Below are 15,268 nucleotides of genomic sequence, written 5' to 3'. Positions count from 1 at the left end.
TTTCTACGTGACTTTCATCACTTGTGTTCATGTTTAAACTTTGTCCCGGGCCGTTTACTCTTTTCCATCTTTTCATGTATATATTTTATTTCTACATATTTTATTTAGTACTTTGACACAAAGTTCCTGTTTAGCAATGATCCCCTTCCCTTTTCGTCTGCTTGCAAATTGTTTTCTGTTATTATGTCGGCTGTGTTTATTTTTGTGACGCTATTAGTGTCCCCCTCCTTATGGGTAGAGTTACATATAGCTCATGCCCCCTCTATTTTTTTACTTTAAAGATCAAAAAAACAAATTTAAGATGATAAAACCAACAAATATGATACATCATTGATATTCTATTCTTAGCTCGAATGGAAATTGCATCATATTAATACATAGGTACACAATACATTATGTGATGAAATATAAAAACAAGGATGACAACATCCATAAAGAGGAATGTAATTACAAATCAGACAGACAGACAAACGAACATTACACAGTTGCTATTTAAAGACTTTATTATAATTATTCTTCTTTTATAATACTGTTTTAATCTTCCTCAAAATTAAAAAGCAAAAAAATAAGATGTTAAAAAATAAGTTTAAAATTGGTTTCTAAATTGTAATTATTTTTTCGGATACCATCATGTCAAGTTTGACATATTGTGTTGGAATGATTTTTCTTGTATTCCCTGGCAAGTTCGAACCCATTAATTCCCCTTTCCTTACACCAGAGAATGAGTGTGTTACGCGGCATTCCTAACTATCTCCGCGCGTCGCTTGTAAACAAACAAGAAGCCGCGCATTTTTCCTTTGATGATTCCCATGTGAAGAGCTACGTGAATGAAAATAATGTATTGGTTGAATATACATGCCCTCTAATCCGTGGAAGATCTCAAATAAGCCTTCCTGCTTAGTTTGACATCATATGTGGTAAAAATTTATCTTTAATTCTTAATAATAAGCGTAGTATGGTATATTTTTACGAAGAAATCTAAAACATTAATTTTTCAACAAATAGACCATTTAACTGCTAACTTTTGACATACGAATATTTTCCTTAATTTTATTGATCATTTGAATCTAAAATTATCAATTTCTGATGCTATTTAATATGTTTCGTGCCAATTTAAAGTTTTTTAGAAATTTTATATTTTTAATTAAATTGAAATCACGCAACCTCGATCTTACAAAAATAATAAACCATTAATATTATGTAATTAATTTTTATATTTTTGTTTTAGACTCACTGTTTTCATGGTAATAAATACACATTTGTAAACTTCGCTATGTTGGTCATTCGGAGGGCTTGGAGATAAGATTTCGAGAACGGCAAGGCATGCGTTCCGAAACAATGAAAACAAGACAGAACAGATGCGGCTAAGAAAATATCTGTGAAGTTTTGTGAATGTGTTGGTTGTGATACCTTACCACGCATTATTATAATCGTAATCAGTACAGTTAATTATTGTGACAATCATGGGTCCTAAAAAGAATAAAGGCGCTCAACTGGGATTACGGCTGCGCCCAGCTGTCGAGGCCCTAACCAGTGAACTAAATAAAGTGATGAAGTTGGTCAGTGAATCTTCAGAGCTTGATGTTAGACATTTCACTAAGGAGTCAATCCTTGTCCATGACAAGTTCGAGACATTTGATAGCATCATGGTCGGTTTTAGCAAGCTTGGTGTGAGAATCCAAGAGCTTGAGGAGTTTAGTGACATTTATTCTAATATAATTACTGTGCAAAAGGATTATAACGCTCTGAAAGATGCTCTAGATGCTATGGAGGAGCTTAGTGACATTCAAAGTGTTGTTGATTTAGTTGGTGATAATTTGCCTGACCATAAGGCTGAACTATATGATCGATGCTTAAAGATTGTGAAAGTTATTAAAGGGTCATACTTTCCCTTACCAGAACCAATTATAAACACTTTGTCTGCTTTGATGAAACGGCTGGCTGAGGTTAAGCTTGAACCTGTGAAGCCGCCTACAACGACGGCGGGTGCTTCGACAGCATCGCCATTTGTGTCGCCATTTGGCACACCACAGTTCGGCACCGGTTCTATATTCACGCCAGGATATATGAATCGTGTCGACGAACGCCTTCTTCCAAGCTTTGACGGCTCAGAGTCAGCCTACGTAAGTTTCAAGGACAATTTTAAAAAGCTTACCGTAGGACAGGACCCGTCATATTTACAGTTATTGTTGAGCAGTGAAAAGGTTTGCAAAAATAAAGAGTTGAGACTTCAGTTAATTCAGATTCAATCGCATGAATCTCAATGGGCTTACCTCGACGCACGTTTTAAGTCCAAAACACGTCAGATGCTCTGCCTTTTCAACCAATGGGAGAAGAAGCCTAAACCGTCGGACTCCAACCAGATTGTGACAGTCTTAGCAGAGTTTGGTGGTGCAGTTAGCCAGCTCGAGCAGCTGACTAAAGATGATGATGATGAGGAAGTCACCACAAGCCAGTGGTTGACCGTGATCCTTCTGGAGATGTTATCCAAGAAGTTGCCACGTGATTTTCAAGACAAGCTCAACCTGGCGTTGGGCTCGATGGATACCCCAAATATTCCTAAGCTGTTGAAGATTATAGAGGAACAGCGTGGCGCCATTTTGATGAGGTGTTCAATCGATGTAGACACCCCCTCCAAGAAGAAAGGTAATCCTGCGGCCGCAGCTACAGCCGTTGGTAAACCTGGGTCTCCAGCTAAGACCAAGAAGAAACAGCCTTGCCCGTCGGAAGGTTGTAACTCTGATCACCTGTTGTTTAAGTGCTCCAAGTTTAGGGATATGTCTGTTCCTGAACGCAAAGTCTTCATCAAGAAGATAGGCGCCTGTTTGCTCTGCTTACAAAAAGGGCATCGGGTGGCCGATTGTCCCAGAGCCGATAAACTTGGCAGCTGTACCATAGACAGCTGCAACCAGCCTCATAATTCATTGTTACACGAATCTGTTGCTGGTGGACAAGTTGCGGCAGTGTATGAATCACAATTGTTTAGCAAGAACAATTTTATGCTGATGTTGCAGCAGCTCACGGCATTGGCGGCTGACAAACGTCAAGTCACCGTCAATGCCATGTGGGACTCTGGAGCAAATTTGACGTTGATTTCTAGAAGTATTGCCAAGAAGTTAGAGTTGCCATCAACTGGTCGCACAGCTACTATTTCTCTGGCAGATGGAAAGAGCCAAGCATGTCCTACAGTCAAGATTTGTTTGGTTGACCGCAACCGGAATTCACATATTCTGGAGGCGGCACACAGTTATGGAATCTCGACGACAAAGATTTTTTTATCCAATCTTGACAAGTAAGGTATTTTTGGAAAGAGGAATATATATAGAAAACGCCTATGAAAATTAGAAAATCCGCAGAAATCAAATTTGCAAGTTATTTGCAAAAATCTGCAATGTTAATTTGCAAAATTAATTTCATGCCTTAAATGATTTTTTTAAAAAGAAATCTTTTTATGAAATGTGTTTATCTATAGGTTTAGAACATACTTAAGGCAAAAAAATTTCTTTAGTGTTACTTTTTTCACCTTATATATGAAAAAAGCAGTTTCTCACATTTTATGATAAAAAAAGGTATAGGAACAAAAAAAATATGTTTTTTCTTGATGTAAACACAATAATTGGCAAAAAATCTATCATCCTAAATTTAAAAATCAGATATAGAATCCTTTTTAGAGCAAAAATAGTGCAAAAAGTAACCAAGACATTTTTGCAAAGTATGAAAATCTGAAAAAATTTGTTCTTTTTGATTTTGATATACATATCAGATAAATGTTTATAAAATTAGTGATCAAAAACTATAAAACAAGTTATAACTTTTTCAACCCTATCATTGATTAAAATACACTTTTAGGTTTACTTATTACCAAATTAGCACATAAAAACTCTTTTTATTAAGTTATTAAACAAAATAAATTCAAATCAACAATTAGGCGTTTTTTATAATGCAGTAGACCATTTTGTAGTTGGTTTTTTGGCATTTATTTTGTTTAATCACATCATAAAAAGAGTTTTTATGTACTACTTCGGTAATTCTTAAACCTAAAAGTGCAATTTAATCAATGACAGTGTTGAAAAAACTTATAACATGTTTTATAGTTTTTAATCACTAATTTTATATACATTTATCTGATATGTATATCAAATGCAAAAAGAACTATTTTCTTCAGATTTTCATACTTTGCAAAAATGTCTTGGTTGCTTTTTGCACTATATTAGCTCTAAATAGGATTCTATATCTGATTTTTACATTTAGGATGATAGATTTTATGCCAATTATTGTGTTTACATCAAGAAAAAACAAATTTTTTGTTCCTATACCTTTTTTTATCATAACATGTGAGAAACTGCTTTTTTCATATATAAGGTGAAAAAAGTAACACTAAAGAAATTTTTTTTGCCTTAATTATGTTCTAAACTTACAAATAAACACATTTCATAAAAAGATTTTTTTCTAAATAAGTCATTTAAGGCATGAAATTAATTTTGCAAATTAGCATTGCAGATTTTTGCAAATAACTTGCAAATATGATTTCTGCGGATTTTCTAATTTTCATAGGCGTTTTCTATATATATTCCTCTTTCCAAAAATACCTCACTTGTCAAGATTGGATAAAAAAATCTTTGTTGCTGAGATTCCATAACTGTGGGCGGTAGTGCCCAGCATTGGTACTGAAGAAGGGTTGCGTTCTATTGATCCTACAGCCGCCGCCGACATTTTCAACATGAAGCCTGATAATTTTTCTATGGTCGACGGTAAGATTGATATTCTTATCGGCCATTTAACACCAGCTATGTTCCCGTGTGCAGATAAAATGGTTGGTGATTCTAGACTGTACAGAAGCTTATTTGGTACAGGCTATTTAGTTGTGTCTGCAGATGGCAGGACTGTTGCAAATCCTGTCGCCTGTAAAGCTGTGAAGTTGGAGGTCAGCAAGATGGAGTTCCTGAGTACTGAAAGTTTGGGAATACAGCCGCCATCAATGTGCAGCGGTTGTAAGAACTGCCGTCATTGCGCCATATTTGGACGGCCTCATATCCTTACAAGCAGCCGCCAAGTGTGTTGTTTGATAATTCTGAGCAGGCATACAAAATCTGCTTACGTGACCGGCAGAGGATGGTCAAAAGAGGTGAATATGACACCTTCTGCCAGGTGTTCCAAGAAGCTGTGTCTCGTGGAGTGTATCAGAAAGCTTCGCCAGAAGACCTAGCTTATACTAAGCCCGTGTATTATTCGAGCCTAGTCTGCGCATATAAAGAGTCTATTTCCACGCCGTTGAGGATATGCGCCAATTCTAGCCTCTGCTGCAAGGGGCTAAGCCTCAATAGTATTATGATGGATGGCCCAGTTCCATTATATACTCTGATGCACAATCTTATCCGGTTCAGAAGTTATAAGTGTGCATTCGTGGCTGATATTCAGAAGTTCTACAATTCATTATTAGCTACCTATGAAGATTCTCAGCTGAAACGTGTTTTTTTCGCTGATACAGTTGATGGAGAGCCGGAGGTCTACCTCACCAAAACCATCAACTTTGGTGAGGCCTTGGCCGGCGATATGGCCGTGACCGCCCTCAGACTCACTGGTCGTATTTTTGGTGGACGTTCCCAGCAGGATGTTCAAGATGTTTATGGATCTGAGAAGATTAGAGGTTGTGACGTTGTAGCCCAGCAGGATGTGTGGAGAGATGTTCAGCAACCACTCAGTTCTGAATTTATTTTGTATCAAGATCCTCCATTGGTCAAATTGGAGACTTGTACTTATGTGGATGACTGTTTGAGCGGTCATAACAGTAAACCTGAAGCTGTCCAGCTGGTCCAAGAGCTGGAAGATATGATTGCACCTGGCAATTTCAAGTTTAAATCTGTTGTTTATTCTGGAGACGATGTTGACAGTGTAAAAGTTCTGGGCCTTGTTTGGGACCCTAAACAGGATAAGTTGTTCCTACCTGTCAGAGCCAACCACGGCGAGAAGATTAAGGGTAGAAAGTTACTAGAAGATCTGGACCTGGAGGATCTCTGGAGAAGTCTACCTGAGTTGATAACTAAACGAGAAGTTTGGAGAATTGTGCAACAACTGTATGACCCAATGGGTCTAGCAGCGCCATTGCTGCTTAAATCCAAGCTTTGTCTGCGCTCAGTTTGCATACATGGATGCAACTGGGATGATGTTATACCTGGAGAGTTGAGGTCGGAGCTCGTGTCCAGCCTCCAGGACCGTTCGGCACTTGGAAATGTGTCGTTCAGACGTTCGATGGTTCCTGATAAGCCGTTGGGGCTTCCAATGCTTGTTGGTTTCTGCGATGCATCTAACCAGGCCTATGCAGCCATCACCTACCTGAGATGGCCAGTTCCTGGAGGATATGATGTAGTTTTGTGTTGCGCCAAGTCACGTGTCGCACCAGTGAAGATAGAGTCTATACCAAGGTTAGAAATGCTTAGTTGTCTAATTTTGGCAAGGCTTGTGGATACTGTTGTCAGAGCCCTACCTTTCAACATTTCTGGCAAAGTATTTTTTAGTGATAGCAGCTGTGCCCTGGCTCAATTATCCAGTGACAGTGTCATGCTAAATGTTTTCAACAGTCATCGTGTTTCCGAGATACAACAGTTGACGAGCCCTGAAGATTGGAGGTGGGTTCCAACCCAACACAACATCGCCGACCTGGCGACGCGTGGTTTGTGTACGATTGAGGATGTACAACCTGGATCTACATACCAGGATGGTCCAAGCTGGTTGCGCCTGGAACAGGACCAGTGGCCCGTTAAGACGGCGGGTGAGGTAAATGCATCCATTCCCGAGAGCGAGCTAAATCCCAAGATGGCGAAGCTCAAGGTAATGTTCACACAGGTGGTGGACAATGTTTTCTGGAGGTCCCTGGCAAGAAGGACCTACAGGCAGGCAAGGAGGACTGTGGCCGCAGTTCTTAAGGCTGCCAACTGCTTTAAAACGCTGCTTGTCAAGAAACGTGGCGTTGCAACAATTGAGGATGTTGTTAGCAACAATGATAGTTCTAGGTATTATGAGAACTATACTTTCACAAATACATACATGGATTCTGTTTGTGACTTGTTTTTGACTTCCTTCAACCAAGAGAAGGAGATGACCATGGACGCTGAGGGGAAATTCGACTCCCTTCAACCCTATCATCACAAGGTCCAGGTTTGTTGGCCCATAGTGGGTCATGATGGATGCTTTCCTCTTAAGACATTTACAATATTAAAAATGGCCGGGAGAGGAGATGAAGCTCTTGAGGCCGCTGCTGGAGGCCCTAGGAAGATTATGAAGGACAGCCCAGGTGTTGTCTTGCTCAGCCGCCACAACAGGCTGGCGCGGCTTATCCTTCAACAGTCCCACGATGAATTGGGGCATGGAGGCCATCGTAAGACGTTGGCGCAAAGCCGCAGGTATGCATGGATCACACATGGCCGCATGGAGGCTATGAAAGTGGTCAAGAGTTGTGCTGCATGTTCCATTGAATATGCCAAGCGTTCGAGTCCCGCAATTGCTAATATTCTGCCAGATCGTGTCGAGCCCTCTGTGCCCTTCAAAGAGGTGCATATGGACCTTGCGGGGCCGATAGAAGTTACGAAGCCTGGCGTTGGCACCAGGAGTTCCAAGACCAAGTACAAGGTTTGGTTGTTGATTGTGGCCTGTAGATTCACACAGGCTGTGTTTGTTGACGTGTTGACCGATTATTCAACTGAAGCCGTGCTGGTCGGCTTGAGAAAACTTCAGGCGTTTTACAATATGCCTAGAAGGGTTACTACAGACAGAGGCACCAATATGGCTGGTGCCAAACGAATTATGGATGAACTTTTGAAGGATACCAGGATGCATTTTGAATGGCATCTTGTGCCCACTGCAGCACACTCGTTCGTAGGTACTGTGGAGAGGCAGGTTGGGCTGGTCAAGCGTGTGTTGAACAAGAAGTTGGCTGGTGCTACTGTAACCTTCAATGATTTATTGGTGTTGTGTGCTGAGACTGCAAGAGTCTTGAATTCTAAGCCATTGACCTATGCCACCCAAGGAGATGACGTCAATTGCTGGAGAATAATTTCACCTGCTGATCTGTTAGGCGGCAGGACCAACGATGCAATCTGCACCTTCGAGACAGGTTGTAAAGAGCCCATCACCAGGAGGCTGGAGAACTTGGAGGAGTTGACCCGTCAGTTCCATCAGGTGTACAAGGAGCAGCTCATGCCTGAGCTACTCAAGTCCGTCAAGTGGCGCCGCAACGAGGTGCTGCTCGAGCCGGGAGACGTGGTGCTGATCGACGATAGCACAAGTTTGATGAAGAAGTTCAGATTGGGGCGTGTGGAAGAAGTGCGCCCAGGTGGGAGGACCGTGGTTTGCAAGTTCAAATTATCAGATGACGCAGCCGCCACGAGTAACGAGACTTCCGCAAGACGTCTGCTCAAGATCAATCTACCCAAAGTTTAGTATAAGTATCGTTCTTGTTTAACTTTGAATTTTATTTTACGGTAGATTTATCAGATATTTTTTCGAAAGACAAAAAACGCAAATTTTGACGCATTTTCGTTTAAACTTTCAAATCGACGCAAGATTTTTTCATTTGAAATGCAAACTTAAGTTATTTATACGTTCATGCAAGTTTTTTCAATGATTTAAGTCTTTCCGGGACCAGGGATTTTTTTCGCGGAAATTTTCCTAGGTACCTACGCAAATACGAACATTTTTATCCTTGTTTAATTGAAATTCGATATGAAAAAATTAACACAATGAGATTTTTTTACATCATACAAATATTTTTTTAAGATTTATTATAATCACATAGATAATTTAATATTACATATATATTAAAATTATTTCTATTTACCTTTTAACCGATGTACCTAAAGAAAAATGCAGATTTTTTCGCCTTGAATTAAGTAGATTCTTTGAGTTCGAAGATTTAAGCTTAATAAGACTGCTCTATAGTGTATCTTAGCTCTGTTACCTCGGCCAGACATACTACAGAACGGCAAAACTAAAGCATAAGATAATTTTATTTCGATTGCTTTGATTGATGATTTTAAAGTTTCTTGAATTATTCATGATTCTTTTAATTTTTGATTTGATTTAAACATCACTAATTATGTTTATTTTCAGTTGATGGAGCCCTGCGCCAGAAATCCTGTCGGAAATTATGCAGTATCAAAAATTTGTGATGGAAAGACATAACGTCCGTCAGGATAGCTGGAACATGGCATTATTAATATTTGAAAGATTGGTTAGTTTGTATCTTGAGGGGTTCATTCTAACTGAGGCCCCAAATTGCCTTAATTTTGACTGTATGAATATGTACAAGTTGCTTTCTTCTCAAAACAGAGAGAAATTGCAAACTCAGCATTTAGAGAAGTTCTTTTCTTATAATTGAGCTTTTGTTTTATTTTGGTAATTTAATTTGCATATTTCAATTGCAATTTTATTTTACGCAATTTTGATTCACGAAGATTTAAAATTATGAAATTTTAATTTTCCGATGTTTGATGATTTTTACAGTCATATTTTATTTAGATTTAAGTGTCTATTTTATTAAAACATGTTAGATTTAAGGATCTTACCTATCTTATCTAAGAAATGTCTAGATGTAAGCCCGAGTATTTTTCCGCTGGAGAAAATGCTAATTTTTGAGAAGTTTTTTATGAAATTTTACTTTTCTTTTCTAGCAAAAAGATTTAGTAGAAAAAATGTCATTATTTAATCTTTCTTTCTTTTGATTTAAAAGTTTGAGTTGATTATTTAATTATTGATGCGATTTTTAATATAAAAATCATTTGCCTATTATTATGTAGGTACCTAATCAAAGTTTATACTATTGATTATTAATTCATGTATTCGCAATTACATGGTTTGTAATTCTAACTTTAATTGAGATTATGAGGCCATGATATAATGAGATGTGTGAGTGGTAAACGTGCATTTCATGAATGTTGAATGCTTTTCCCATTCCTTATTCCTATCCTTATGTGGTAGTGGAGTCGGTTTGAGTTATTGTGGTGTTCGTAAGTTACCATAATTAATTTTAGGCCTGATGGCCATGCCATTTTAAACTCTTGTAATTTATGCGTTATGAGATTGTGATTTTGTGGACACTGTCTGCACGCATGATGCTAAGATGAGTTATTGTGTTCGATTCCCAGTGACTAGACGGGTGTGTGTTGGAATGATTTTTCTTGTATTCCCTGGCAAGTTCGAACCCATTAATTCCCCTTTCCTTACACCAGAGAATGAGTGTGTTACGCGGCATTCCTAACTATCTCCGCGCGTCGCTTGTAAACAAACAAGAAGCCGCGCATTTTTCCTTTGATGATTCCCATGTGAAGAGCTACGTGAATGAAAATAATGTATTGGTTGAATATACATGCGCTCTAATCCGTGGAAGATCTCAAATAAGCCTTCCTGCTTAGTTTGACATCATATGTGGTAAGAATTTATCTTTAATTCTTAATAATAAGCGTAGTATGGTATATTTTTACGAAGAAATTTAAAACATTAATTTTTCAACAAATAGACCATTTAACTGCTAACTTTTGACATACGAATATTTTCCTTAATTTTATTGATCATTTGAATCTAAAATTATCAATTTCTGATGCTATTTAATATGTTTCGTGCCAATTTAAAGTTTTTTAGAAATTTTATATTTTTAATTAAATTGAAATCACGCAACCTCGATCTTACAAAAATAATAAACCATTAATATTATGTAATTAATTTTTTATATTTTTGTTTTAGACTCACTGTTTTCATGGTAATAAATACACATTTGTAAACTTCGCTATGTTGGTCATTCGGAGGGCTTGGAGATAAGATTTCGAGAACGGCAAGGCATGCGTTCCGAAACACATATATATATTGAATGATTTTAATAGGCCTAAACTAATTATTATAGCTATCTGTTACAGATAGACGGACCGACCTAATAAAGGAAATCTTTTCTTTTCAGAAAACCACGAACGAAACATGTTTCATCACAGGGCTATTTTTAGACTTCACCCAAGAGTAACAAAAAATTTCCTCATTTCTAAGCTTGCAATAGAATGATGCAATGTAAGTGACGAAATATCTTTTCCACATACGTTTTTAGCTTTTGTATTTTATTGTCCACTATGTATAAAGAAATTTCTTGGCTGTTATTAATGATAAATGTCGGTAACCTATGTGGAAGGTTGTAGTGGTGAGTTTTTTTGGGATGGTGTTGGTACCCATCCCCAAAATAATAATAAACCTTCCCAGGACTTATAAGAAGCTACACTGTAAAGGAGAACAATATTGGTTCAGTGGTTATCGAGATCTTTCGGTACACACACACAGACAGACACAGATCCTGTTCCTTTATTATGAGGATTTCCTATTTAATTATTATGTAAATAAGTCATACTTCCTATTTTCTTTATTGAGATGTTATCCTTGTTCATTTACATTCAAAATCCTAGTTGTCTCTCGCAAGATATGAAAGTTAGATATGAATGAATTAAAAGGACGTATAATCTTCCACGGGTTACAGAGAATAAAGGTCGTTCAATGAAAACAGTAAAAAGTAATTGAGATTAAAAATAGCAGATTCATAAATCTAGATTAGGTATTTATCTTTTGTTCATCTCAGCGTATCTACTGGAAAAATTAGAAAAGAAGTTGTGAATGTACAAAATTAAGATATATAAAGTAATGACTTTTAAACACATTAGAAAGATATTGCTTGTTTTCATTGAGAACTTATATCACAGCATATTTAGATTACTAGCCAAACAGAGGAAAGTATTGTGATATCATAATGTCAATTATTGCTGGAATCTAAATTTTATCTTTAGGATTCTCACATACCAAGTTTAATGGTGTGTGAGTGTGTGTGTGTGTGTGTGTGTGTGTGGCCTCTTATTTCTCTTTCTTCGCACACTTACTCCCAGGGAGGAAGGGGGACATTGAACTGTAAATTACACTGGTATTCAAAGCTTGATTATCTTTTATGTTTGCCCAAAAACTTTAAGTATTTCAAAATTGGATTGTTTTGTTTGAATCTAAAAGTGTTGAAACTTTTCAACCAATAATTTATTTTACAGAAAGGGTAATGTTTTTATAGCAATGTATCATTCATTGTTTTACCCCTTAAGATCACTGAGAATAACAGTAGCATCTCTTGTTAAACCAACTTATTTATGGTGGATGGGGGAAGCCCTCTCCAATCCACCCACCACTCTCTTTATTTGAGTTTTTCTTTCTCTTTCTCTCTCTCTCTCTCTCTCTCTCTCTTTCTCTCTCTCTCTCTCTCTCTCTCTCCTTTTCTCTCTCTCTCTCTCTCTCTCTCTCTCTCTCTCTCTCTCTCTCTCTCTCTCTCCTTCTCTCTCTCTCTCTCTCTCTATCTCTCTCTCTCTCTCCCTTTCTTTTTCCTACCCTTTTCCCTTCTACATGTAGAGTTTTTACAAATATCCCCCCTCTTTTGAATTGGTTGAAGTTTTAGGGGGATATGTGTGTGTTATTTTGGTGATGTTAGTTTGAAACTATCAGAGCAACAGGCTACTTCCACAACTTAAGTAACAACATAGATATAGAGGTTCCCTCATTATTAGTTATATTTTCAAATATATTCAATTTTAATAATTCTTTTAAGGATTCATTGTTATAATTCTTAAACTATTATTTTTTAATATTACAAAAATGCTAATTATTCTATCTTTTTTATTCTTTTATTCTTGTCCCTTTATTTACTTGTTGAATGAGTTCAAATATTTCTCTGAATTTAATTAATTTTGTCCCCCATTCATGACTTTTTAATCAAAATCATTTTAAAGTTTATAAGAATTGTTTACTAAAATGTATTTTTTTTATGGGAAAAAAACAAATTGTAATCTATAGGTATGTTGTTTTCTATATACACGTTAAAGTTTAGGAAACAAATTATCAAACTAATTTTGGACCCAAACAAAGTTTAGAAAAAATATATTTTCGATGCTTATAGGTACCCTCAGTGATAGGACCACAGGGACTAGAAATATAGTTTATAAAATATTATAAGTTTTTTGGTCCACTTGTCTGTTCGAGGGAATCTCATATAATTTTCTATTTGATTTTAATTTTTCTTTTGTCAGAGTTTAAACAGTTTGAATTATTAAAGAACTAGTGGCTATGCCCATAGAGGCCTTTAGGGGCTCTTGAGTGAAGGGGATACTGATGGAAATCAAAGAAATAGCTAGTTAAAGGGGGTCATATTTTTCTATGGAGTATTTCTCTTGGTAGGTGGTAATACCCTCCTCTAATTTATTTATATTCATTTGTTGGATCTATTAAAAGATTCCTTGTAAAGGTGTAAAGGAGAACCATAGAGGTTCAGCGGTTAGCAAGATAATTTCTACACATACACCATACAGTCATAGTTGCTTAGCTGTTATTTTAAATATGTAATTTAGTACTTGAATGTCCTTTTTCCCTGCACTTAATTAGGAGAAAATATATTCCAACTATGATCAAACGCTTTGATAATATCAAACTGATTAAAATTAAACTAGAAATTAGTTTATTGTTCCAGCAATTAAATTAAATTTGTTTAGTATTTTCATAGCAAAAATACTAAAAATATAAGTTATATTTTTCCTGAGTCTCATTTCAGTAGCAAAAATACTAAAAAAGTAAAATAGTTTACATATAACCATCCTAGGACATATGTGAAGCTTCTCTAAACTGAGGTGGATTCTTAAAAAAATTTACCCACTAATCGGTTAGTGAGGCAAAATTGTTTTCGAGAAAAATCCTCCAAAATCACATTAAAAGACTACAAAAATTAAATAAAATCATAGAAGGGTTTTCGTATTTCCCACCCATAGAGGCCTCTAGGGGCATAAAAACTATTTACATTTAAAATTGTACTTACTCTAAAACTTGTTAAGATTGAATATGATAAATGTATCTAGGAAATCTATCTATTGTTGACTCAATAAGAATATATTACAAGCCAATATAATACGTAGAATAGATTTATTTTTTTACAGAGACAGAGATCATTTTTTTATGAACGAAACTAGTCATCATTAAGGTATGTCCGTACTGCAATCACTTCGTGGATGCCAGTCTTTATAGATTATTTTTTTGAAAATTAAGTTGAAATAGGCCACAGTTGATTATAATATTTCCATTTGGAACTTAGACCTTTTTCTTTCGGAAGCAAAGTATTTCGAAATGTCCATCTGTGTTTTTGGAGAAACGTGCTTTTCATGGCTACTATTCAAGATGCTCAGCTAAAATATAATTTCCACATTGCCAAGATTAAAACATCCATGGCGGTCAGACTGCTTTTAAACATCTTTGTAACCCTTTTTTTCTTTCACAACTTTTTTCACAATTTCATTGGGCTTGTGGTCCAATTTCTAATTTTGTATTGGGTAATAGAATTAAAAATTTATTAAGGAATTTTTGTGTATATAGATTAAAGGACAAGTAGCTTCATTTCTATTTTGAAATAACGTTGGTGTTTTTGGGTCAACTTTCACAATTTGTGTGGATATTAGTATCGCAACAAGGATGACAACATTCATAAAAGCTAAGCACTGAAACGGTAGGACAAACGGACATTAACACTTGTATAGTGTCAGAACTGAATAATCAGAATATAAATGTAAAAGAATCGCAGTAAATTTGTTGAAAAACTGCTTTATACAGGATAATGATTATGTACATACTCACATTTTTAGGACTTAATTATAGCATTGCTTCGCTTATAATATTGTACTTTGTTGTCCCAGGAATCAATATATCAAAAATGAGATCAATCGAATAATTAGATCACCTAAAAATTTGTTGTTAAAAAAGTTAAAAATTCAACGTGTTTAAAATGGACGTATTGACATCTGGTAATGATTATAGAGCTGCCACGCTTTCTAAATCGTACTTAACTATTACGGGAATCCCCATGCAAAGTTTGAAATCGATAGGACAATTTTAGCATGCCTAAATAAACGAAAAAAGCTATTCGTCACGGACGGACGGACAGACCGACCCTAATTATGGAAAAGCTTCGCTTTTAATAAATTTACAAATTAACGAGCATCTAACACTTTTATTCCCCGCATCGTAAGGATGTTGTCATCCTTGTTTATGTACAAAAATTTCCAACATTTTACGGTATGAGTTATTTTTTTACAATGTTTATCTCTCTCCTGTTCTTTATTATTCATTATAAGATGGATCACCGTATGTAAACATCCTGTAATATACTCAAATATGTTGTCTATGCAGAGCATCTCTTTCAGTATCCGAGTCCTTCACTGACTGACTAAAT

Source organism: Acartia tonsa, chromosome 9 (assembly GCF_053477335.1).
Source record: "Acartia tonsa isolate MP-2025a chromosome 9, ASM5347733v1, whole genome shotgun sequence".
Lineage (NCBI taxonomy): Eukaryota > Metazoa > Arthropoda > Copepoda > Calanoida > Acartiidae > Acartia > Acartia tonsa.
The sequence above is the reverse complement of the archived record's forward strand: the minus strand, read 5'-3'. Positions refer to the sequence as shown.